The sequence below is a fragment of the Pseudophryne corroboree genome, chromosome 6, assembly GCF_028390025.1.
Source record: "Pseudophryne corroboree isolate aPseCor3 chromosome 6, aPseCor3.hap2, whole genome shotgun sequence".
NCBI classification, from domain to species: Eukaryota; Metazoa; Chordata; class Amphibia; order Anura; family Myobatrachidae; genus Pseudophryne; species Pseudophryne corroboree.
In genome coordinates, this window is record NC_086449.1 from 705,377,286 (window position 1) to 705,404,218 (window position 26,933).

Consider the following 26,933-nt stretch of genomic DNA (forward strand, 5'->3'; position numbering starts at 1 on the left):
CTGTGTCTGCACTCGGCAGGCAGTCCGTCCATAATTGTATACCACCTAACCGTGGTTTTTTTTTCTTTCTTCTTTATACATACATAGTTACATAGACATCTCTTTATCAACCAGTCTATATTAGCAGCAGACACAGTACAGTACGGTAGTTCACGGCTGTGGCTACCTCTGTGTCTGCACTTGGCAGGCAGTCCGTCCATAATTGTATACCACCTAACCGTGGTTTTTTTTTTCTTTCTTCTTTATACATACATAGTTACATAGACATCTCTTTATCAACCAGTCTATATTAGCAGCAGACACAGTACAGTACGGTAGTTCACGGCTGTGGCTACCTCTGTGTCTGCACTCGGCAGGCAGTCCGTCCATAATTGTATACCACCTAACCGTGGTTTTTTTTTCTTTCTTCTTTATACATACATACTACTACGACATCTCTTTATCAACCAGTCTATATTATTAGCAGCAGACACAGTACAGTACGGTAGTTCACGGCTGTGGCTACCTCTGTGTCTGCACTCGGCAGGCAGTCCATCCATAATTGTATACCACCTAACCGTGGTTTTTTTTTCTTTCTTCTTTATACATACATACTACTACGACATCTCTTTATCAACCAGTCTATATTATTAGCAGCAGACACAGTACAGTACGGTAGTTCACGGCTGTGGCTACCTCTGTGTCTGCACTCGGCAGGCAGTCCATAATTGTATACTAGTATCCATCTCCATTGTTTACCTGAGGTGCCTTTTAGTTGTGCCTATTAAAATATGGAGAACAAAAATGTTGAGGTTCCAAAATTAGGGAAAGATCAAGATCCACTTCCACCTCGTGCTGAAGCTGCTGCCACTAGTCATGGCCGAGACGATGAAATGCCAGCAACGTCGTCTGCCAAGGCCGATGCCCAATGTCATAGTACAGAGCATGTCAAATCCAAAACACCAAATATCAGTAAAAAAAGGACTCCAAAACCTAAAATAAAATTGTCGGAGGAGAAGCGTAAACTTGCCAATATGCCATTTACCACACGGAGTGGCAAGGAACGGCTGAGGCCCTGGCCTATGTTCATGGCTAGTGGTTCAGCTTCACATGAGGATGGAAGCACTCAGCCTCTCGCTAGAAAACTGAAAAGACTCAAGCTGGCAAAAGCACCGCAAAGAACTGTGCGTTCTTCGAAATCCCAAATCCACAAGGAGAGTCCAATTGTGTCGGTTGCGATGCCTGACCTTCCCAACACTGGACGTGAAGAGCATGCGCCTTCCACCATTTGCACGCCCCCTGCAAGTGCTGGAAGGAGCACCCGCAGTCCAGTTCCTGATAGTCAGATTGAAGATGAAGATGTTGAAGTACACCAGGATGAGGAGGATATGGGTGTTGCTGGCGCTGGGGAGGAAATTGACCAGGAGGATTCTGATGGTGAGGTGGTTTGTTTAAGTCAGGCACCCGGGGAGACACCTGTTGTCCGTGGGAGGAATATGGCCGTTGACATGCCTGGTGAAAATACCAAAAAAATCAGCTCTTCAGTGTGGAGGTATTTCAACAGAAAAGCGGACAACAGGTGTCAAGCCGTGTGTTGCCTTTGTCAAGCTGTAATAAGTAGGGGTAAGGACGTTAACCACCTCGGAACATCCTCCCTTATACGTCACCTGCAGCGCATTCATAATAAGTCAGTGACAAGTTCAAAAACTTTGGGCGACAGCGGAAGCAGTCCACTGACCAGTAAATCCCTTCCTCTTGTAACCAAGCTCACGCAAACCACCCCACCAACTCCCTCAGTGTCAATTTCCTCCTTCCCCAGGAATGCCAATAGTCCTGCAGGCCATGTCACTGGCAATTCTGACGAGTCCTCTCCTGCCTGGGATTCCTCCGATGCATCCTTGCGTGTAACGCCTACTGCTGCTGGCGCTGCTGTTGTTGCTGCTGGGAGTCGATGGTCATCCCAGAGGGGAAGTCGTAAGCCCACTTGTACTACTTCCAGTAAGCAATTGACTGTCCAACAGTCCTTTGCGAGGAAGATGAAATATCACAGCAGTCATCCTGCTGCAAAGCGGATAACTGAGGCCTTGACAACTATGTTGGTGTTAGACGTGCGTCCGGTATCCGCCGTTAGTTCACAGGGAACTAGACAATTTATAGAGGCAGTGTGCCCCCGTTACCAAATACCATCTAGGTTCCACTTCTCTAGGCAGGCGATACCGAGAATGTACACGGACGTCAGAAAAAGACTCACCAGTGTCCTAAAAAATGCAGTTGTACCCAATGTCCACTTAACCACGGACATGTGGACAAGTGGAGCAGGGCAGGGTCAGGACTATATGACTGTGACAGCCCACTGGGTAGATGTATGGACTCCCGCCGCAAGAACAGCAGCGGCGGCACCAGTAGCAGCATCTCGCAAACGCCAACTCTTTCCTAGGCAGGCTACGCTTTGTATCACCGCTTTCCAGAATACGCACACAGCTGAAAACCTCTTACGGCAACTGAGGAAGATCATCGCGGAATGGCTTACCCCAATTGGACTCTCCTGTGGATTTGTGGCATCGGACAACGCCAGCAATATTGTGTGTGCATTAAATATGGGCAAATTCCAGCACGTCCCATGTTTTGCACATACCTTGAATTTGGTGGAAGACGATCTTGATCTTTCCCTATTTTTGGAACCTCAACATTTTTGTTCTCCATATTTTAATAGGCACAACTAAAAGGCACCTCAGGTAAACAATGGAGATGGATGGATACTAGTATACTTATGGATGGACGAGCGACTGCCGACACAGAGGTAGCTACAGCCGTGGACTACCGTACTGCGTCTGCTGCTAATATAGACTGGATGATAATGATATAAAATATATATATATATATATCACTACTGCAGCCGGACAGGTATATATTATATAATGACGGACCTGCTGGACACTGTCAGCACTGCAGACTCCTAAAGTAAGCTACTAGTATCAAGAAGATAGAAAAAAAAAAACACCACAGGTAGGTGGTATACAATTATGGATGGACGAGCGACTGCCGACACAGAGGTAGCTACAGCCGTGGACTACCGTACTGCGTCTGCTGCTAATATAGACTGGATGATAATGATATAAAAAATATATATATATCACTACTGCAGCCGGACAGGTATATATTATATAATGACGGACCTGCTGGACACTGTCAGCACTGCAGACTCCTAAAGTAAGCTACTAGTATCAAGAAGATAGAAAAAAAAAAAACACCACAGGTAGGTGGTATACAATTATGGATGGACGAGCGACTGCCGACACAGAGGTAGCTACAGCCGTGGACTACCGTACTGCGTCTGCTGCTAATATAGACTGGATGATAATGATATAAAAAATATATATATATCACTACTGCAGCCGGACAGGTATATATATTATAATGACGGACCTGCTGGACACTGTCAGCACTGCAGACTCCTAAAGTAAGCTACTAGTATCAAGAAGATAGAAAAAAAAAACACCACAGGTAGGTGGTATACAATTATGGATGGACGAGCGACTGCCGACACAGAGGTAGCTACAGCCGTGGACTACCGTACTGCGTCTGCTGCTAATATAGACTGGATGATAATGATATAAAAAATATATATATATCACTACTGCAGCCGGACAGGTATATATTATATAATGACGGACCTGCTGGACACTGTCAGCACTGCAGACTCCTAAAGTAAGCTACTAGTATCAAAAAGATAGGAAAAAAAAAAACACAACAGGTAGGTGGTATACAATTATGGATGGACGAGCGACTGCCGACACAGAGGTAGCTACAGCCGTGGACTACCGTACTGCGTCTGCTGCTAATATAGACTGGATGATAATGATATAAAAATATATATATATATCACTACTGCAGCCGGACAGGTATATATTATATAATGACGGACCTGCTGGACACTGTCAGCACTGCAGACTCCTAAAGTAAGCTACTAGTATCAAGAAGATAGAAAAAAAAAACACAACAGGTAGGTGGTATACAATTATGGATGGACGAGCGACAGCCGACACAGAGGTAGCTACAGACGTGGACTACCGTACTGCGTCTGCTGCTAATATAGACTGGATGATAATGATATAAAAAATATATATATATCACTACTGCAGCCGGACAGGTATATATTATATAATGACGGACCAGCTGGACACTGTCAGCAGCACTGCAGACTCCTAAAGTAAGCTACTAGTAGTATCAAGAAGATAGAAAGAAAAAAAACACCACAGGTAGGTGGTATACAATTATGGATGGACGAGCGACTGCCGACACAGAGGTAGCTACAGCCGTGGACTACCGTACTGCGTCTGCTGCTTATATAGACTGGATGATAATGATAAAAAATATATATATATCACTACTGCAGCCGGACAGGTATATATTATAATGACGGACCTGCTGGACACTGTCAGCACTGCAGACTCCTAAAGTAAGCTACTAGTATCAAGAAGATAGAAAAAAAAAAAACACCACAGGTAGGTGGTATACAATTATGGATGGACGAGCGACTGCCGACACAGAGGCAGCTACAGCCGTGGACTACCGTACTGCGTCTGCTGCTAATATAGACTGGATGATAATGATATAAAAAATATATATATATATCACTACTGCAGCCGGACAGGTATATATTATATAATTAATGACGGACCTGCTGGACACTGTCAGCAGAATGCGTTTATAGAATAAAAACACCACACCACGAGTGTTTAACTTTTTCAGGCAGACAATCACAATATACTGGTGGTCAGACAGTGGTCACTGGTCAGTCACACTGGCAGTGGCACTCTGGCAGCAAAAGTGTGCACTGTTAAATAATATGTACTCTTGCTACTGCTCCCCAGTCTCCCCCACAATTAAGCTGTGTGAGCACTGAGCACTCAGCACAGTCAGATATACATAGATGATGCAGCACACTGAGGCTGAGCACAGATATGGTATACTGTTACTGTGTCACTGTGTATCGTTTTTTTTTCAGGCAGAGAACGGATTATATTAAATAATAATATAATAAAACTGCACTGGTGGTCACTGGTCAGTCACTAGTAAACTCTGCACTCTCTGAGTACTCCTAAGCTCCAGTAAATCAAGTGTCTCACTCTCACTCTCTCTCTTCTAATCTAAATGGAGAGGACGCCAGCCACGTCCTCTCCCTATGAATCTCAATGCACGTGTGAAAATGGCGGCGACGCGCGGCTCCTTATATAGAATCCGAGTCTCGCGATAGAATCCGAGCCTCGCGAGAATCCGACAGCGGGATGATGACGTTCGGGCGCGCTCAGGTTAGCCGAGCAAGGCGGGAAGATCCGAGTCTGCCTCGGATCCGTGTAAAAAGGCTGAAGTTCGGGGGGGTTCGGATTCCGAGGAACCGAACCCGCTCATCACTAGTAAAATTGCTTTGTAAAGGCTTTTGTGCGGCACCGAGAACAGTGCCTCCCACTGTGCACTGTAAGCGGGCGGAAGCAGGGGGCGGGGCCATGTAAAGGGCTGTAAAAGCCCATTGAAAAAAGTAATGTAAGCGGCACCTATGTAAGTGCCGCAGAACAGCAGGGGCACTGTGATTGGGCAGCACTGACAGTGACTGTATCCGGCTGTCACTGCCAGTGCTGTACGGGGGAACATCTAAACGACCTGCACAGAAGTGGAAGCGTCTGGAGCAGCCAGCATCTGGTAAGTGGACGAGTCAGTGTGTGTGTGTCTGACTCTATCTGTCCGCGTCTCTGTCTCCTAGGCCCCGCTGTCAGTGCCCCCTGCCCCTCCGGCATTAACACCCCCACTCTCCGGGCCGCAGCGCCAGTGTAACAACTACTGCTGCGCCGCGGCCAGTTTGTGATAGCGGTGCAGCGGAAGGCTTTCATAGCCCTCCCTGCGCCGCATACTCACTGGGACCCGGCGCCTTCTCCCCCACGCGTGATGTCACTGCCACCGCCACCGGCGCGCCCAGATCCCCGGACTCCACATCCCAGCACCTGCCCTGCTGCCTGTGCCCTGAAGACAAAGAGATGAAGAAGGAACAGGCAGAGCGGGTGCCGCTGCGGGGAGGTGATGTTTGGACGCCGCACAGATTTTACAGGTGAGTGCTTCACTGTTGCTTCTCCCTATGCCCTCCCTATCGCCCAACATCTCTCTATGCCCTCCCTACCGCCCCTCATATCTATGCTCTCCCTACCGCCCTACATCTCTATGCCCTCTTTACCGCGCCACGTCTCTATGCCCTCCCTACCGTCCCACATCTCTATGCCCTCCCTACCGTCCCGCGTCTCTATGCCCTCCCTACCACGCCGCATCTCTATGCCCTCTTTACCACTGCGCGTCGCTATGCCCTCCCTACCGCCCTGCATCTCTATGCCCTCCCTACCGCCCTGCGTCTCTATGCCCTCCCTACCACCCTGCGTCTCTATACCTTCCCTACCACCCTGCGTCTCTATACCTTCCCTACCACCCTGCGTCTCTATACCTTCCCTACCACCCTGCGTCTCTATATCTTCCCTACCACCCTGCGTCTCTATACCTTCCCTACCACCCTGCGTCTCTATACCTTCCCTACCACCCTGCGTCTGTATGACCTCTTTACCGCCTTGCGTCTCTATGCCCTCTTTATTGCCCCGCGTCTCTATGCCATCTTTGCCGCCCCGCATCTCTATGCCCTCCCTACCGCCCCACGTCTCTATGCCCTCCCTACCGTCCCGCGTCTCTGCCCTCCCTACCGCCCCACGTCTCTGCCCTCCCTACCGCCCTGCGTCTCTCTATGCCCTCCCTACTGCCCCACATCTCTATGCCCTCCCTACTGCCCCACATCTCTCTATGCCCTCCCTACTGCCCCACGTCTGTATACCATACCTATTGCCCCGCGTCTCTCTGCCCTCCTTACCGCCCCGCATCTCTATACCCTCCTTACCGCCCCGCATCTCTATGCCCTCCCCACCGCGCCGTGTCTCTCTGCCCTCCCAACTGCCCTGCGTCTCTCTGCCCTACCTACTGCTAGTGATGAGCGGGTTCGGTTTCTCGGAATCCGAACCCGACGAACTTCAGCTTTTTTTACACGGAGCCGAGCAGGCTCGGATCCTCCCGCCTTGCTCGGTTAACCCGAGCGCGCCCGAACGTCATCATCCCGCTGTCGGATTCTCGCGAGGCTCGGATTCTATCGCGAGACTCGGATTCTATATAAGGAGCCGCGCGTCGCCGCCATTTTCACACGTGCATTGAGATTGATAGGGAGAGGACGTGGCTGGCGTCCTCTCCGTTTATAGAGAAGAGAGTAGAGAGTTAGAGACACTATTTACTAATTTTGGGGAGCATATTAGGACTGGAGTACTACTACTTGCTGATAGTGTGACCAGTGACCATTGACCACCAGTTTAATTAATCCGTTCTCTGCCTGAAAAAAAACGATACACAGTGTGACACAGTCACATACCATATCTGTGCTAAGCCTCAGTGTGCTGCATCATCATATGTAATTCTGTATATCTGACTGTGCTGAGTGCTCACTGCTCACACAGCTTAATTGTGGGGGAGACTGGGGAGCAGTTAGAGCAGGAGTACATAAATATATTTTAGTACAGTGCACACTTTTGCTGCCAGAGTGCCACACTGCCAGTGTGACTGACCAGTGACCACACTGACCACCAGTATATTGTGATTGTCTGCTTAGGACGGAGTACTACTTGCTGATAGTGTGACCAGTGACCAGTGACCACCACCAGTTTAATTAATCCGTTCTCTGCCTGAAAAAAAACGATACACAGTGTGACACAGTCACATACCATATCTGTGCTCAGCCCAGTGTGCTGCATCATATGTAATACTGTATATCATTATCTGACTGTGCTGATTGCTCACTGCTCACACAGCATAATTGTGGGGGAGACTGGGGAGCAGTTATAGCAGGAGTACATATTTTAAGTACAGTGCACACTTTTGCTGCCAGAGTGCCACTGCCAGTGTGACTGACCAGTGACCACTGACCACCAGTATATTGTGATTGTCTGCAGACCACCAGTATATTGTGATTGTCTTCCTGAAAAAGTTAAACACTCGTCGTGTGGTGTTTTTATAAACGCATTCTGCAGACAGTGTCCAGCAGGTCCGTCATTACATAATATATACCTGTCCGGCTGCAGTACTAGTGTGATATATATATATATTAATTTTATCTCATTATCATCCAGTCTATATTAGCAGCAGACACAGTACGGTAGTCCACGGCTGTAGCTACCTCTGTGTCGGCAGTCGCTCGTCCATCCATAATTGTATACCACCTACCCGTGGTTTTTTTTTTTTCTATCTTCTTGATACTAGTAGCTTACTTTAGGAGTCTGCAGTGCTGACAGACAGTGTCCAGCAGGTCCGTCATTACATAATATATATCTGTCCGGCTGCAGTACTAGTGTGATATATATATATATTTTAATTTTATCTCATTATCATCCAGTCTATATTAGCAGCAGACACAGTACGGTAGTCCACGGCTGTAGCTACCTCTGTGTCGGCAGTCGCTCGTCCATCCATAATTGTATACCACCTACCCGTGGTTTTTTTTTTTTTCTATCTTCTTGATACTAGTAGCTTACTTTAGGAGTCTGCAGTGCTGACAGACAGTGTCCAGCAGGTCCGTCATTACATAATATATACCTGTCCGGCTGCAGTACTAGTGTGATATATATATATATATTTTAATTTTATCTCATTATCATCCAGTCTATATTAGCAGCAGACACAGTACGGTAGTCCACGGCTGTAGCTACCTCTGTGTCGGCAGTCGCTCGTCCATCCATAATTGTATACCACCTACCCGTGGTTTTTTTTTTTCTATCTTCTTGATACTAGTAGCTTACTTTAGGAGTCTGCAGTGCTGACAGACAGTGTCCAGCATGTCCGTCATTACATAATATATACCTGTCCGGCTGCAGTACTAGTGTGATATATATATATATTTTAATTTTATCTCATTATCATCCAGTCTATATTAGCAGCAGACACAGTACGGTAGTCCACGGCTGTAGCTACCTCTGTGTCGGCAGTCGCTCGTCCATCCATAAGTATACTAGTATCCATCCATCTCCATTGTTTACCTGAGGTGCCTTTTAGTTGTGCCTATTAAAATATGGAGAACAAAAATGTTGAGGTTCCAAAAATAGGGAAAGATCAAGATCCACTTCCACCTCGTGCTGAAGCTGCTGCCACTAGTTATTGCCGAGACGATGAAATTCCATCAACGTCGTCTGCCAAGGCCGATGCCCAATGTCATAGTACAGAGCATGTAAAATCCAAAACACCAAATATCAGTAAAAAAAGGACTCAAAAATCTAAAATAAAATTGTCGGAGGAGAAGCGTAAACTTGCCAATATGCCATTTACCACACGGAGTGGCAAGGAACGGCTGAGGCCCTGGCCTATGTTCATGGCTAGTGGTTCAGCTTCACATGAGGATGGAAGCACTCAGCCTCTCGCTAGAAAAATGAAAAGACTCAAGCTGGCAAAAGCACAGCAAAGAACTGTGCGTTCTTCGAAATCCCAAATCCACAAGGAGAGTCCAATTGTGTCGGTTGCGATGCCTGACCTTCCCAACACTGGACGTGAAGAGCATGCGCCTTCCACCATTTGCACGCCCCCTGCAAGTGCTGGAAGGAGCACCCGCAGTCCAGTTCCTGATAGTCAGATTGAAGATGTCAGTGTTGAAGTACACCAGGATGAGGAGGATATGGGTGTTGCTGGCGCTGGGGAGGAAATTGACAAGGAGGATTCTGATGGTGAGGTGGTTTGTTTAAGTCAGGCACCCGGGGAGACACCTGTTGTCCGTGGGAGGAATATGGCCATTGACATGCCTGGTGAAAATACCAAAAAAATCAGCTCTTCGGTGTGGAAGTATTTCACCAGAAATGCGGACAACATTTGTCAAGCCGTGTGTTGCCTTTGTCAAGCTGTAATAAGTAGGGGTAAGGACGCTAACCACCTCGGAACATCCTCCCTTATATGTCACCTGCAGCGCATTCATCATAAGTCAGTGACAAGTTCAAAAACTTTGGGCGACAGCGGAAGCAGTCCACTGACCAGTAAATCCCTTCCTCTTGTAACCAAGCTCACGCAAACCACCCCACCAACTCCCTCAGTGTCAATTTCCTCCTTCCCCAGGAATGCCAATAGTCCTGCAGGCCATGTCACTGGCAATTATGACGAGTCCTCTCCTGCCTGGGATTCCTCCGATGCATCCTTGCGTGTAACGCCTACTGCTGCTGGCGCTGCTGTTGTTGCTGCTGGGAGTCGATGGTCATCCCAGAGGGGAAGTCGTAAGCCCACTTTTACTACTTCCACCAAGCAATTGACTGTCCAACAGTCCTTTGCGAGGAAGATGAAATATCACAGCAGTCATCCTGCTGCAAAGCGGATAACTGAGGCCTTGGCATCCTGGGCGGTGAGAAACGTGGTTCCGGTATCCATCATTACTGCAGAGGCAACTAGAGACTTGTTGGAGGTAGTGTGTCCCCGGTACCAAATACCATCTAGGTTCCACTTCTCTAGGCAGGCGATACCGAAAATGTACACAGACCTCAGAAAAAGACTCACCAGTGTCCTAAAAAATGCAGTTGTACCCAATGTCCACTTAACCACGGACATGTGGACAAGTGGAGCAGGGAAGGCTCAGGACTATATGACTGTGACAGCCCACTGGGTAGATGTATGGACTCCCGCCGCAAGAACAGCAGCGGCGGCACCAGTAGCAGCATCTCGCAAACGCCAACTCTTTCCTAGGCAGGCTACGCTTTGTATCACCGCTTTCCAGAATACGCACACAGCTAAAAACCTCTTACGGCAACTGAGGAAGATCATCGCAGAATGGCTTACCCCAATTGGACTCTCCTGTGGATTTGTGGCATCGGACAACGCCAGCAATATTGTGTGTGCATTAAATATGGGCAAATTCCAGCACGTCCCATGTTTTGCACATACCTTGAATTTGGTGGTGCAGAATTATTTAAAAAACGAGAGGGGCGTGCAAGAGATGCTGTCGGTGGCCAGAAGAATTGCGGGACACTTTCGGCGTACAGGCACCACGTACAGAAGACTGGAGCACCACCAAAAACGCCTGAACCTGCCCTGCCATCATCTGAAGCAAGAAGTGGTAACGAGGTGGAATTCAACCCTCTATATGCTTCAGAGGTTGGAGGAGCAGCAAAAGGCCATTCAAGCCTATACAACTGAGCACGATATAGGAGGTGGAATGCACCTGTCTCAAGCGCAGTGGAGAATGATTTCAGCGTTGTGCAAGGTTCTGCAACCTTTTGAACTTGCCACACGTGAAGTCAGTTCAGACACTGCCAGCCTGAGTCAGGTCATTCCCCTCATCAGGCTTTTGCAGAAGAAGCTGGAGACATTGAAGGAGGAGCTAACACAGAGCGATTCCGCTAGGCATGTGGGACTTGTGGATGGAGCCCTTAATTCGCTTAACAAGGATTCACGGGTGGTCAATCTGTTGAAATCAGAGCACTACATTTTGGCCACCGTGCTCGATCCTAGATTTAAAACCTACCTTGGATCTCCCTTTCCGGCAGACACAAGTCTGCTGGGGTTCAAAGAACTGCTGGTGAGAAAATTGTCAAGTCAAGCGGAACGCGACCTGTCAACATCTCCTCCTTCACATTCTCCCGCAACTGGGGGTGCGAGGAAAAGGCTCAGAATTCCGAGCCCACCCGCTGGCGGTGATGCAGGGCAGTCTGGAGCGACTGCTGATGCTGACATCTGGTCCGGACTGAAGGACCTGACAACGATTACGGACATGTCGTCTACTGTCACTGCATATGATTCTCTCCCCATTGAAAGAATGGTGGAGGATTATATGAGTGACCGCATCCAAGTAGGCACGTCAGACAGTCCGTACTTATACTGGCAGGAAAAAGAGGCAATTTGGAGGCCCTTGCACAAACTGGCTTTATTCTACCTAAGTTGCCCTCCCACAAGTGTGTACTCCGAAAGAGTGTTTAGTGCCGCCGCTCACCTTGTCAGCAATCGGCGTACGAGGTTACATCCAGAAAATGTGGAGAAGTTGATGTTCATTAAAATGAATTATAATCAATTCCTCCGTGGAGACATTGACCAGCAGCAATTGCCTCCACAAAGTAGTACACAGGGAGCTGAGATGGTGGATTCCAGTGGGGACGAATTGATAATCTGTGAGGAGGAGGATGTACACGGTGATATATCGGAGGATGATGATGAGGTGGACATCTTGCCTCTGTAGAGCCAGTTTGTGCAAGGAGAGATTAATTGCTTCTTTTTTGGAGGGGGTCCAAACCAACCCGTCATTTAAGTCACAGTCGTGTGGCAGACCCTGTCACTGAAATGATGGGTTGGTTAAAGTGTGCATGTCCTGTTTATACAACATAAGGGTGGGTGGGAGGGCCCAAGGACAATTCCATCTTGCACCTCTTTTTCTTTAATTTTTCTTTGCGTCATGTGCTGTTTGGGGAGTATTTTTTTGAAGGGCCATCCTGCGTGACACTGCAGTGCCACTCCTAGATGGGCCAGGTGTTTGTGTCGGCCACTAGGGTCGCTTAGTTTACTCACACAGCTACCTCATTGCGCCTCTTTTTTTTCTTCTTTGCGTCATGTGCTGTTTGGGGAGTGTTTTTTGAAGGGCCATCCTGCGTGACACTGCAGTGCCACTCCTAGATGGGCCAGGTGTTTGTGTCGGCCACTAGGGTCGCTTAGCTTACTCACACAGCTACCTCATTGCGCCTCTTTTTTTCTTTGCGTCATGTTCTGTTTGGGGAGTAGTTTTTTGAAGGGCCAGCCTGCGTGACACTGCAGTGCCACTCCTAGATGGGCCAGGTGTTTGTGTCGGCCACTTGGGTCATTGAGCTTAGTCACACAGCTACCTCATTGCGCCTCTTTTTTTCTTTGCATCATGTGCTGTTTGGGGAGTGTTTTTTGGAAGGGCCATCCTGCGTGACACTGCAGTGCCACTCCTAGATGGGCCAGGTGTTTGTGTCGGCCACTTGGGTCGCTGAGCTTAGTCACACAGCTACCTCATTGCGCCTCTTTTTTTCTTTGCATCATGTGCTGTTTGGGGAGTGTTTTTTGGAAGGGCCATCCTGCGTGACACTGCAGTGCCACTCCTAGATGGGCCAGGTGTTTGTGTCGGCCACTTGGGTCGCTGAGCTTAGTCACACAGCTACCGCATTGCGCCTCTTTTTTTCTTTGCGTCATGTGCTGTTTGGGGAGTGTTTTTTGGAAGGGCCATCCTGCGTGACACTGCAGTGCCACTCCTAGATGGGCCAGGTGTTTGTGTCGGCCACTTGGGTCGTTGAGCTTAGTCACACAGCTACCTCATTGCACCTCTTTTTTTCTTTGCGTCATGTGCTGTTTGGGGAGTGTTTTTTGGAAGGGCCATCCTGCGTGACACTGCAGTGCCACTCCTAGATGGGCCAGGTGTTTGTGTCGGCCACTTGGGTCGTTGAGCTTAGTCACACAGCTACCTCATTGCGCCTCTTTTTTTCTTTGCGTCATGTGCTGTTTGGGGAGTGTTTTTTGGAAGGGCCATCCTGCGTGACACTGCAGTGCCACTCCTAGATGGGCCAGGTGTTTGTGTCGGCCACTTGGGTCGTTGAGCTTAGTCACACAGCTACCTCATTGCGCCTCTTTTTTTCTTTGCGTCATGTGCTGTTTGGGGAGTGTTTTTTGGAAGGGCCATCCTGCGTGTCACTGCAGTGCCACTCCTAGATGGGCCAGGTGTTTGTGTCGGCCACTTGGGTCGCTTAGCTTAGTCATCCAGCGACCTCGGTGCAAATTTTAGGACTAAAAATAATATTGTGAGGTGTGAGGTGTTCAGAATAGACTGAAAATGAGTGGAAATTATGGTTTTTGAGGTTAATAATACTTTGGGATCAAAATGACCCCCAAATTCTATGATTTAAGCTGTTTTTTAGGGTTTTTTGAAAAAAACACCCGAATCCAAAACACACCCGAATCCGACAAAAAAAATTCGGTGAGGTTTTGCCAAAACGCGTTCGAACCCAAAACACGGCCGCGGAACCGAACCCAAAACCAAAACACAAAACCCGAAAAATTTCCTGTGCACATCTCTACCTACTGCCCCACGTCTCTCTGCCCTCCCTACCGCCCCGTGTCTATATACCCTCCCTACGGCCCCACGTCTCTCTATGCTGTCAATGCCGCCCTGCTTCTCTCTATGCCCTCCCTGCCGCCCCGCGTCTCTATACCCTCCCTACCGCCCCGCGTCTCTATGCCCTCCCTACTGCCCCACGACTCTCTATGCTGTCAATGCCGCCCTGCGTCTCTCTATGCCCTCCCTGCCAGGACAGTCGGGAGGTATGTAATAGGCCCTGCAGAAATTTCACTCCAGGCCCATGAGGATCTTAATCTGGCACTGTGTAGGGATACACACTACATGTGTAAGGCAGGTGAGACCTCTCCTCTCCCGTATAGCTCCCTGCAGCCCAGCTCATTACCAGTTCATTAGTAGCCTAGCAATTAATAATAGGAACCACAGGCAGAGCCACGGAGAACATGAAACTAGCATTTCTGCCTGAAAATGTTTTTTTTTTTAAATTGTGATCACTTTCCTCTCTCGACACTTCACCTCTGTTGCACCTCTATGCCAGATGCTCCGTCGGCTCTCTGCAGAATCAATCCCCCTGTCTCTCCCCCTGTCTCACCCCCCTTCTCCCTCCCCCCTCTCGCTCTCTCTCCCCTCCCCTGTCTCTTTCTCCCCTCCCGTCTCTCTCTCTCTCCCCTCTCTCTCCCCCTCTCTCCCCCCACCCCCCCCCCCTCTCTCTCTCTCTCTCTCTCTCTCCCCTCTTCTGGATTAGAACAAAGTTTGTAAGTATAATTTTCATTTTTACAGGTACCCCTAATGGATTCTACATGGACAAGTGGACGTGATCGGTGTGGGATGTAGGTAAGTAATCTCTCTCTCATTTTTACAGGTACCCCTATTGGATTCTACTGGACAAGTGGACGTGACCGGCGTGGGATGTAGGTAAGTATGTGTGAGTGTGTAAGTGTGTGTTAATACATTTTTACTATCACGGTGTGTGTGTTGTGTTTTTATTTGGGTATTTTTGTTGTTGTAGAACTACAGGTACCAGCGGGCCCGTTATTTCCCTGCATGCTGGTGCTTGAGGTTCTCCAAGTACCAGCAAGCGGGGGAGGCTTGCTGGGCCTTGTAGTTCCACAAAAAAAACAATATTCCTTTGTTTTACACACTTATGGCTATCAGCCCGGCACCCACCGCCCAGGGGTGCTGGGGACAGCCTCGGGCTTCACCTCTGGCCCTTGGGTGCCTGGAGGGGGGGGACCTCTTGATTTAAGGGGTCCCCACTCCTCCAGGGAACCCCGGCCAGGCGTGACTAGTTGGGGGGGTAATGCCACGGCCGCAGGGACCTACATGAATGTGTCCCCCGGCTGTGGCATTATGTCCCTGGCTAGTGGAGCCCGGTGCTGGTTTTAAAAATATGGGGGACCCCTGCATCTTTTGTCCCCCATGTTTTTGGAACCAGGACCGGACTGAGCCCGGTGCTGGTTGTCTAAATACGGGGAACCCCTGTCCAATTTTCCCCCCTGTATTTAAACAACCAGGACCGGCTCAAAGAGCCCGAGGCTGGTTATACTTAGGAGGGGGGACCTCACGCATTTTTTTTCCATTTTTTAACCCATTCAGACCCTTTTCCATTAAGTTAATGGAAGCCCTGGACAGCAAAATTGCATTCATGTCCTCCTCCCACTCCCTTCCCAGTCCCAAACACTAATTTTATTTTATTTCTGTAAAAATGTACAATATACCACAAGTATGATGAGCAGGCAGGCAGCGGGCATTGGCGGCATCGGACTGAGATGCAAATTAGTGGCGGAGGGCTGGGTCAGTTGATGGTGGGCGAGTTTGTAAGCCATTGGTGGTGGCAGCGGGCATCGGCTCAGGGGCAGTAGCGGGCATTGGCTCGGCGGCGGTAGGGGTCATCGGCAGGATTTGGCGGACATTATGGCTGTAGTGCCTCACCAGCCACTGACGTCACCGCACGCCACTGCTGTACACATACCGCAATGCCCGTTATACCCTATGCCACACACTGCAATGTCCGTTATACATTATGCCACACTGCAATGCCCCTGAGACATTATACCACATACCACAATGCCCGTGATATAGTATGCCACACACCGTAATGCCTGTGACACATTATGACACACACCCCAATGTCCGTGATACATTATGCCACACACCGCAATGCCCATTACACATTAAGTCCTACAGTAAGGCTTTTAATTACTTTTAAATTACCTGCTCGTTGCCAGCGGTTTCATGCTCTTGGTTCCATGCACAGTGCCAGGGGTTTTCATGCTCAGGGTGTCATGCTCGTTACCAGGGGTTTCATGCACTGGGTGTCATGCTCGTTGCCAGGGGTTTCATGCTCTTGGTTCCATGCACGGTGCCAGGGGTTTCATGCACTGGGTGTCATGCTCACTGCCAGGGGTTCATGCACTGGGTGTCATGCTCGTTGCCAGGGGTTTCATGCACTGGATGTCAAGCTCGTTGCTAGGGGGTAATGCTTGTTGCTAGGGCTGTGTTCCCAGTGCCACATATGCCCCCAGTGCCAGATATTCCCCCACAGTGCCAGGTACACACATGCCCCAATGCCAAATATGCCCCGCCCCCTGAAGTGCCAGGCACACATATACCCCTCAGTGCCACATATGCCCCCCCAAGTGCCAAATATGCTCCCCCTCCCCCAGTGCCAGGTACAGCTCCCCCCGCTCCCCCGCTGTTTTGTGAAGGAGGGACACGGAGGGCACAGCGCGCGCCTCTCCTGTGTCACTCCTGCGTCTCCGGCGTGTCTGTTAAATGAAGTGCCGGTTCGTGAGCCAATCAGAGCTCAAGAACGGGCACTTTATTCAATAGACATGCCGGAGACGCAGGAGGGACACAGGAGAGGCGCGCGCTGTGCCCTCCGTGTCCCTCCTTCACAGCAGAGGCTAGGGAAGGAGGGAGACGGCAGATTGACATGCGGACGAGCCGTCCGCATGTCAATCTGCGCTAAATCAGTGGCGGCACCCCCCGCAGCCATGCGCCTCCAAGCCACCACGAGGGCTGCGGGGGCAGTAGTTACGCCACTGTAGGCTGAATATGTATACACTAGAAAAGAGGCGCCTAAGAGGAGATATTATTAATATCTTCAAATATGTAAAGGGACATCACAAAGAGTTATCAGAGGAATTATTTATTAAAAGAACACAGTTTAGGACACGTGGGCACTCGCTGCGAATGGAGGAGAGAAAGTACCGAACGCAACGGAGGAAAGGGTTCTTCACTGTTAGGGCAATCAGGATGTGGAATTCCCTGTCAGGGAAGGTGGTAATGGCGGACTCTGTAATTGGATTTAAAAAAGGAATGGATAAATTTCTGAATGAAAAAGCTATCCAGGGTTATAATACTTAAAATATCAACGTGGTTAATCCGGGGGGTAACAAGAGTTATAGTAGCTAACTAGTCATAAAACATTATTTAGCAAGTATGTAGAATCATCACAACTTAAAACAGGTTGAACACGATGAGCAATTTGCCTCTATTCAACCGCAAATACTATGTATGTTACTATGTATACAATGAATGGAGTATATGACTGCAATGCCACATGCAATGGGTTCGATTACCGGGTATGTCAACATCTTGAAATGTAATAAAGGACAGTGTGACAGAATAACAAAGAGCTCTCAAGTTAAATTTATGAATGTTGTATGGGTAGTAGCGATGTAAGAAATGGGGGAAAGAGAGCTGGGCTTCAAAAAGGAGGGAAGCTGCAAGTGAAAGTAATTAAAACAGATAATTAACAAGTGCTGACAACAGCGCCCCCTACCCTGCAGTGCTATGTGTAGTAGCACACTCTGCACATACCTAGTTATGGCCCTGATACCATATATATTTATCTTACGTCCTAGAGGATGCTGGGGAATCCGTAAGGACCATGGGGATAGACGGGCTCCGCAGGAGACATGGGCACTTTAAGAAAGACTTTAGGTATGGGTGTGCACTGGCTCCACCCTCTATGCCCCTCCTCCAGACCTCAGTTTGATACTGTGCCCAAAGGAGACTGGGTGCATTACAGGGAGCTCTCCCGAGTTTCCTGTCAGAAAGTATTTTAGTTAGGTTTTTTATTTTCAGGGAGCCTGCTGGCAACAGACTCCCTGCATCGAGGGACTGAGGAGAGATAAACAGACCTACTTCTGTGAGTTTCAAGGCTCTGTTTCTTAGGCTACTGGACACCATTAGCTCCAGAGGGATTGGTACGCAGGTCTCACCCTCGCCGTCCGTCCCAGAGCCGCGCCGCCGTCCTCCTCGCAGAGCCGGAAGATAGAAGCCGGGTGAGTATGAGAAGAAAAGAAAACTTCAGAGGCGGCTTCTTGATCTTCACAGAGGAAACGCACAGCAGTAAAGCTGTGCGCCATTGCTCCCATACACCTCATACACGACAGTCACTGTAAGGGTGCAGGGCGCAGGGGGGGGGCGCCCTGGGCAGCATATAAACCTCTCCTTTGGCAAAAAATAAGATTTTACTTACCGGTAAATCTATTTCTCGTAGTCCGTAGTGGATGCTGGGGACTCCGTAAGGACCATGGGGATAGACGGGCTCCGCAGGAGACATGGGCTCTTTAAGAAAGAATTTAGGTTCTGGTGTGCACTGGCTCCTCCCTCTATGCCCCTCCTCCAGACCTCAGTTAGAGAAACTGTGCCCAGAAGAGCTGACGGTACAAGGAAAGGATTTTTGTAATCCAGGGCAAGATTCATACCAGCCACACCAATCACACCGTATAACATGTGAAAACAACCAGTTAACAGTATGACAAACGACAGAGCATCAGGTCAAACCCAGGTCAAACCCTGATGCAACCATAACATAATCCTTATTGAAGCAATAACTATATACAAGCATTGCAGAAGAAGTCCGTACTTGGGACGGGCACCCAGCATCCACTACGGACTACGAGAAATAGATTTACCGGTAAGTAAAATCTTATTTTCTCTAATGTCCTAGTGGATGCTGGGGACTCCGTACGGACCATGGGGATTATACCAAAGCTCCCAAACGGGCGGGAGAGTGCGGATGACTCTGCACCACCGATTGAGCAAACAAGAGGTCCTCCTCAGCCAGGGTATCAAACTTGTAGAACTTTGCAAAAGTGTTTGAACCTGACCAAGTAGCCGCTCGGCAAAGTTGTAATGCCGAGACCCCTCGGGCAGCCGCCCAAGAAGAGCCCACCTTCCTAGTGGAATGGGCCTTATCTGATTTTGGCAGCGGCAATCCAGCCGCAGAATGAGCCTGCTGAATCGTGTTACAGATCCAGCGAGCAATAGTTTGCTTTGAAGCAGGAGCACCAAGCTTGTTGGATTCATACAGGATAAACAACGACTCTGTTTTCCTGACCCTAGCCGTTCTGGCTACATAAACCTTCAAAGCCCTGACCACATCAAGCAACTCGGAATCCTCCAAGTCAGTAGTAGCCACAGGCACCACAATAGGTTGGTTTATATGAAAAGATGAAACCACTTTCGGCAGAAATTGTGGACGGGTCCGCAATTCTGCTCTATCCACATGGAAAACCAGATAGGGGCTTTTATGTGACAAAGCCGCCAACTCTGACACACGCCTAGCCGAAGCCAAGGCTAATAGCATGACCACCTTCCACGTGAGATATTTCAACTCCACCGTTTTAAGTGGTTCAAACCAGTGGGATTTCAGGAAACTTAACACCACGTTAAGATCCCAAGGTGCCACTGGAGGCACAAAAGGAGGCTAAATATGCAGCACTCCCTTTACAAACGTCTGAACTTCAGGTAGAGAAGCCAACTCCTTTTGAAAGAAAATGGATAGGGCCGAAATCTGGACCTTAATGGAACCCAATTTTAGGCCCAAATTCACTCCGGACTGTAGGAAGTGAAGGAAACGTCCCAGCTGGAGATTCTCCGTAGGAGCATTCCTGGCCTCACACCAAGCTACATATTTTCGCCATATACGGTGATAATGTTGAGCTGTCTTTATCAGCGTAGGAATGACCTCATCCGGAATGCCTTTCTCTGCTAGGATCCGTCAAACGCAGCCGCGGTAAGTCTTGGAACAGACAGGGCCCCTGTTGCAACAAGTCCTGTCTTAGAGGAAGAGGCCACGGGTCCTCTGTGAGCATTTCTTGCAGATCTGGATACCAAGTCCTTCGTGGCCAATCTGGAACTATGAGGATTGTTCTCACTCCTCTTTTTCTTATTATCCTCAGCACCTTGGGTATGAGAGGAAGAGGAGGAAATACATAGACCGACTGGAACACCCACGATGTCAACAGGGCGTCCACAGCTATCGCCTGAGGGTCTCTTGACCTGGCGCAATACCTCTGTAGCTTTTTGTTGAGGCGGGATGCCATCATGTCCACCTGTGGCAGTTCCCACCGACTAATCTGTGCGAAGACTTCCTGATGAAGTCCCCACTCTCCCGGGTGGAGGTCGTGTCTGCTGAGGAAGTCTGCTTCCCAGTTGTCCACTCCCGGGATGAACACTGCTGACAGTGCGCTTACGTGATTCTCCGCCCAGCGAAGAATTCTGGTTGCTTCCGCCATCGCCACCCTGCTCCTTGTGCCGCCTTGTCGGTTTACCTGAGCCACTGCGGTGATGTTGTCTGACTGAATCAGAACCGGTTGGTCGCGAAGCAGGGTCTCCGCTTGACGTATGGCGTTGTATATGGCCCTTAGTTCCAGGATGTTGATGTAAAGGCAAGTCTCTTGACTTGACCACAGACCTTGGAAATTTCTTCCCTGTGTGACTGCCCCCCAACCTCGGAGGCTTGCGTCCGTGGTCACCAGGACCCAGTCCTGAATGCTGAATCTGCGGCCCTCAAGAAGGTGAGCGCTCTGCAGCCACCACAGGAGTGACACCCTGGCCCTGGGGGATAAGGTGATTAACTGATGCATCTGAAGATGTGATCCGGACCACTTGTCCAGTAAGTCCCATTGGAAGGTCCTCGCATGGAACCTGCCGAAGGGAATGGCCTCGTATGATGCCACCATTCTTCCCAGGACTCGAGTGCAGTGATGCACTGACACCTGTTTTGATTTTAATAGATTCCTGACCAGTGTCACAAGCTCCTTAGCTCTCTCTACCAGGAGATAAACCCTTTTCAGGTCTGTGTCTAGGATCATGCCTAGGAGAGGCAGATGAGCTGTAGGAACCAACTGCGACTTTGGAATATATAGAATCCAGCCGTGTTGCCGTTACACTTCCAGAGAAAGTGATACGCTGTTCAGCAACTGCTCTCTTGATCTCGCTTTTATGAGGAGATCATCCAAGTACGTGATAATAGTGACACCTTGCTTCTGCAGGAGCACCATCATTTCCGCCATTACCTTGGTGAACATTCTCGGGGCCGTGGAGAGACAAAACGGCAACGTCTGAAACTGGTAATGACAATCCCGTACCGCAATTCTGAGGTACGCCTGATGAGGTGGATAAATGGGGACATGAAGGTATGCATCCTTTATGTCCCGAGTCACCATAAAATCTCCCCCTTTCAGGCTTGCAATGACCGCTCTTAGCGATTCCATCTTGAACTAGAACCTTTTCAGGTATATGTACAGGGATTTTAAATTCAATATGGGTCTGACCGAACCGTCCGGTTTCGGGACTACCACATGGTCGAATAATAACCCCCTCCGTATTGAAGGAGGGGAACCTTGACCACCACCTGTTGAAGATACAATTTGTGAATTGCAGTTAACACTGTCTCCCTTTCGTGGGGGGAAGCCGGCAGGGCCGTCGGTGAGGGGGAGTCTCCTCAAAGTCCAGCTTGTATCCCTGAGACACAATATCTATTGCCCAGGGATCTAACAGGGAGTGAACCCACTTGTGGCTGAACTTACGAAGGCGTGCCCCCACCGGGCCTAGCTCCGCCTGTGGAGCACCAGCGACATGCAGTGGATTTTTGTAGAGGCCGGGAAGGACTTCTGTTCCTGGGAACTAGCTGTGTTGTGCAGCTTCTTTCCTCTGCCCCCGCCTATGGCAAGAAAGGACGCACCTCGGACTTTCTTGTTTCTTTGCTCGAAAGGCTGCATTTGATAATGTCGTGCTTTCCTAGGCTGTGCAGGAATATAAGGCAAAATATCAGAATTACCAGCTATAGCTGTGGAGACCAGGTCCGAGAACCCTTCTCCACACAATCCTCAGCCTTCCATATGCCTCTTAAGTCGGCATCATCTGTCCATTGCATATTCTACAGGACACGTCAAGCAGAAATCGACATAGCTTTGACTCTAGGACCCAGTATACTCAGTTCTCTTTGGACTGTTTTTTATATATATATATATATATATATATATATCTATCTTAAGACAGCATCTTTAATATATATATATCTCTATATATACATATATATATATATCTACATACTAGGGTCTCAATCTCTGCTGATAAGGTACCTGTCCACGCTGCCACAGCGCTATAAACCCATGCCGACACAATCGCCGGTCTGAGTAGTGTACCAGAATGTGCACGCTATCTGCAGGATCCCTGAGAATAGCTGTTACGTCAGGGCTACCTTTTGGGCAAACGTGACACCCTAGGGGAAGATTCCCATCATATCCTGGCCCTAGTGGGGAAAGGATACTGCCTGCGAATTCTTTGTGTGAAACTGCAGTCTCTTGTCTGGAGATTCCTGCTCTTTTTCATCATTAGAGGAGGGAAATATACCTCAGCTTTCTTCCCCTTAAACATGTGTACCCTTGTGTCAGGGACAGATGAGTCATCAGTGATATGCAAATCATCTTTTATTACAATAATCATATATTGAATACTTTTCTGCCATTTTGGCTGTAACTTTGCATTATCGTAGTCGACACTGGTGTCAACCTCCATGTCGATATCAGTGTCTATTATTTTGGATAGTGAGCACTGAGAGACTCTAAAGGTCTCTGCAACATAGGGACAGACATGGGTAGATTTCCTATCTGTTCTCTAATCTTTTGTGCAATAAATTCACCTTAGCACTTAATTACACATATCCAAACAGGTGTCGGCGTTGTCGACGGAGACACCCTCACACACACATATTTGCTCTATCTCCTCCTTAGGGGAGCCTTTTACCTCAGACATGTCGACACACACGTACCGACACACCACACACTCAGGTAATGCTCATCTGAAGACAATTTCCCCACAAGGCCCTTTGGCGAGACAGAGAGAGAGTATGCCAGCACACACCCCAGCACTATATCACCCAGGAATAACACAGTAACTTAATGTTAACCCAGTAGCTGCTGTTTATATTGCTTTTTGCGCCTAATTATGTGCCCCCCCTCTCTTTTTACCCTCTTCTACCGTGTAACTGCAGGGGAGAGGCTGGGGAGCTTCCTCTCAGCGGTGCTGTGGAGAAAAAACATGGCGCTGGTGAGTGCTGAGGAAGAAGCCCCGCCCCCTCGACGGCGGGCTTCTGTCCCGCTTTCATGTACAATTTTGGCGGGGGCTCATACATATATACAGGGCCCAACTGTATATTATGCAAACTTTTGCCAAAGCGGTCTCTAATTGCTGCCCAGGGCGCCCCCCCCCCCCCCCTGCGCCCTGCACCCTTACAGTGACCAGAGTATGTGGGTGTAGTGTCGGAGCAATGGTGCATAGCTGCAGTGCTGTGCGCTACCTCAGTGAAGACTGGAGTCTTCTGCCGCCGATTTCGAAGTCTTCTTGCTTCTGTCACCGGCTTCTGTCTTCCGGCTCTGCAAGGGGGACGGCGGCGCGGCTCCGGGATCGGACGACCAAGGGTGCGATCCTGTGTACTATCCCTCTGGAGCTAATGGTGTCCAGTAGCCTAAGAAGCAGGACATATCTTCAGTGAGTAGGGCTGCTTCTCTCCCCTCAGTCCCACGTAGCAGAGAGTCTGTTGCCAGCAGATCTCTCTGAAAATAAATCAGAATCAGAACGGTCCTGTACGCTGGTTATATTGAAAATCGGATCTTTTTGCACTGGTTATTACCAAATATAAGACATTATTACTGAGACTTTTGTAAGTATCAAATTGGGATTATTTACAAACACACAGTTTACATTATAAGGAGACTATTAGAACTAATTATTAATCCTGTGTCCACAGAATTACAGTTAGGGATAATATCCCTATTTTTACTTCTCTTCAGTTAAGACTCAGCTCTTACATAAAAAGTAAGTTTTCTATGTTTAATATGGATGGTATGATTAATCATTGTTAAAATTAAGCCTGTATACCTCATTAAGGACTTCGGTAAAGACGATGCAGTTTTTAAACACTACTTATTGGATGCAAAAGGTTTTTTTGAATAATTATGTATCTAACTTCTCCACACTGTAAAAAAAAAAAAAAAAAAGTATTTTTATGTTCCTCAGCACCCTTATCAGGTCACTCAGATAATCGTTATATAGTTATTTATTTATAAGAATTCTATTGTTATTTGGATTTATATTGCCAATTTAATTTTATTTGTCAATTTAAGTCAATCATGTTTGTTATTGATTTTAATTTTTAAAGACACCCCTGAGGAAGTCTGGTTAGACGAAACGCGTTGGTTGATAAGACATTAGTGGGTGGACAGGCTGTCCTATGAGCTCCTCCCCGGCTGGGGTGGACAGCAAGTCCTATTAAGATCTTGTCCCACAAATGTTAAGATCAATGTAAGAGTCTTTTATTATTTCACAAAAAAAGATTTTAATAAAAACATTTTTTATGGAAGCTTTGGATTCCTCTCCGGGTGAATCTGGTGAGAGGGTCTGTTTCAGAGTCATTCAACTCTCCGTGGTCAAATCTATATCGTAGAACTTTCATTGGCAGGACTAAAGAAAGACATTAATAGACATTATATACATTTGAGCGCTCTCCGTACAACCACCTTTTCCGTTAAAACACTGGTTCTCGACTGGCAGGAGGACTCGTATTGGAGAATAGCAGCCGTTTCTCCCCAAGGACTATTGGGTCTAAGGCGGGATTTTTAGCGCAACTTGGTTATTTGTTTCTATATATATATATATATATATATATATAAAACCCTTTTTACACATGAGGCAGCAGTGTGTGCGTGTGTGTTTGTGGTGTGCTTGTGTGCTTGTGGTGTGTGGTGTGTGTGTGCTTGTGGTGTGTGGTGTGCGTGTGTGAGTGTGTCTGTCCCCCGTCCACCTGTGATACGGCATCGAGGAAGCAGCAACAGCAGGCACTCACACATAGTCCAGAAGTCCAGGCGCTCACGATCCCCCTACAGCGCCGAGGTGCCGGGTCTCCCTCGCAGCAGCAGTGGCTCATATGCAGGCAGCAGGCGCCTGACCCAGCGCTCCCGCTCCCTCTCCTTTTCAGAGACGGCGGCGGGGCTGACAGGCGGAATTACCGCACAGCTGCATCTAACACTTGGCGCCTGCGCCACCGCTCCAGTCCCTGGCAGAGACGGCGGCTGAACACAGGCGCCAGTGGTCAGCATTACATTCAACGGCTGTATGTGCGGGGGGTGCTGCCGATGGTGCGCCTTCAGTGCAGTTGCGCTGTGGGCAAGGCACCATCGACACACACCTAGTTACTGCCCTGGCACTGATGGATCATCACACTTGATGGTTTCAATATCTGTTTCTCTGACGTCCTAGTGGATGCTGGGAACTCCGTAAGGACCATGGGGAATAGCGGCTCCGCAGGAGACTGGGCACAAAAGAAAAGCTTTAGGACTACCTGGTGTGCACTGGCTCCTCCCCCTATGACCCTCCTCCAAGCCTCAGTTAGATTTTTGTGCCCGACCGAGCTGGGTGCAATCTAGGGGGCTCTCCTGAGCTTCTTAGGAAAAGTTAGTTTTAGGTTTTTTATTTTCAGTGAGACCTGCTGGCAACAGGCTCACTGCATCGAGGGACTAAGGGGAGAAGAAGCGAACCTGCCTGCTTGCAGCCAGCTTGGGCTTCTTAGGCTACTGGACACCATTAGCTCCAGAGGGACCGAACACAGGCCCAGCCTCGGAGTCCGGTCCCAGAGCCGCGCCGCCGGCCCCCTTACAGAGCCAGAAGCAAGAAGAAGTCCGGAAAATCGGCGGCAGAAGACATCAGTCTTCACCAAGGTAGCGCACAGCACTGCAGCTGTGCGCCATTGTTCCTCATGCACACCACACGCTCCGGTCACTGATGGGTGCAGGGCGCTGGGGGGGGGGGCGCCCTGAGCAGCAATATAAACACCTTGGCTGGCTAAAATACATCACATATAACCCCCAGGGCTATATGGATGTATATTAACCCCTGCCAGATTCCTGAAAAAAGCGGGAGAAAAGTCCGCCGAGAAGGGGGCGGAGCCTATCTCCTCAGCACACTGGCGCTATTTTCCCTCACAGCTCCGCTGGAAGGACATCTCCCTGACTCTCCCCTGCAGTCCTGCACTACAAAAAAGGGTAAAACAAGAGGGGGGGGGGGGCACTAATTAGGCGCAGTATAATATAAACAGCAGCTATAAGGGGAAAAACACTCTGTATAGTGTTATCCCAACATATATATTATATAGCGCTCTGGTGTGTGCGTGGCATACTCTCCCTCTGTCTCCCCAAAGGGCTAGTGGGGTCCTGTCCTCTATCAGAGCATTCCCTGTGTGTGTGCTGTGTGTCGGTACGACTGTGTCGACATGTATGAGGAGGAAAATGATGTGGAGGCACAGCAATTGCCTGTAATGGAGATGTCACCCCCTAGGGAGTCGACACCTGAATGGATGGGCTTATGGAAGGAATTACGTGAAAGTGTCAGCTCTTTACAAAAGACGGTTGATGACATGAGACAGCCGGCTACTCAGCTTGTGCCTGTCCAGGCGTCTCAAAGACCATCAGGGGCTCTAAAACGCCCGCTACCTCAGATGGCAGATACAGACGCCGACACGGATACTGACTCCAGTGTCGACGAT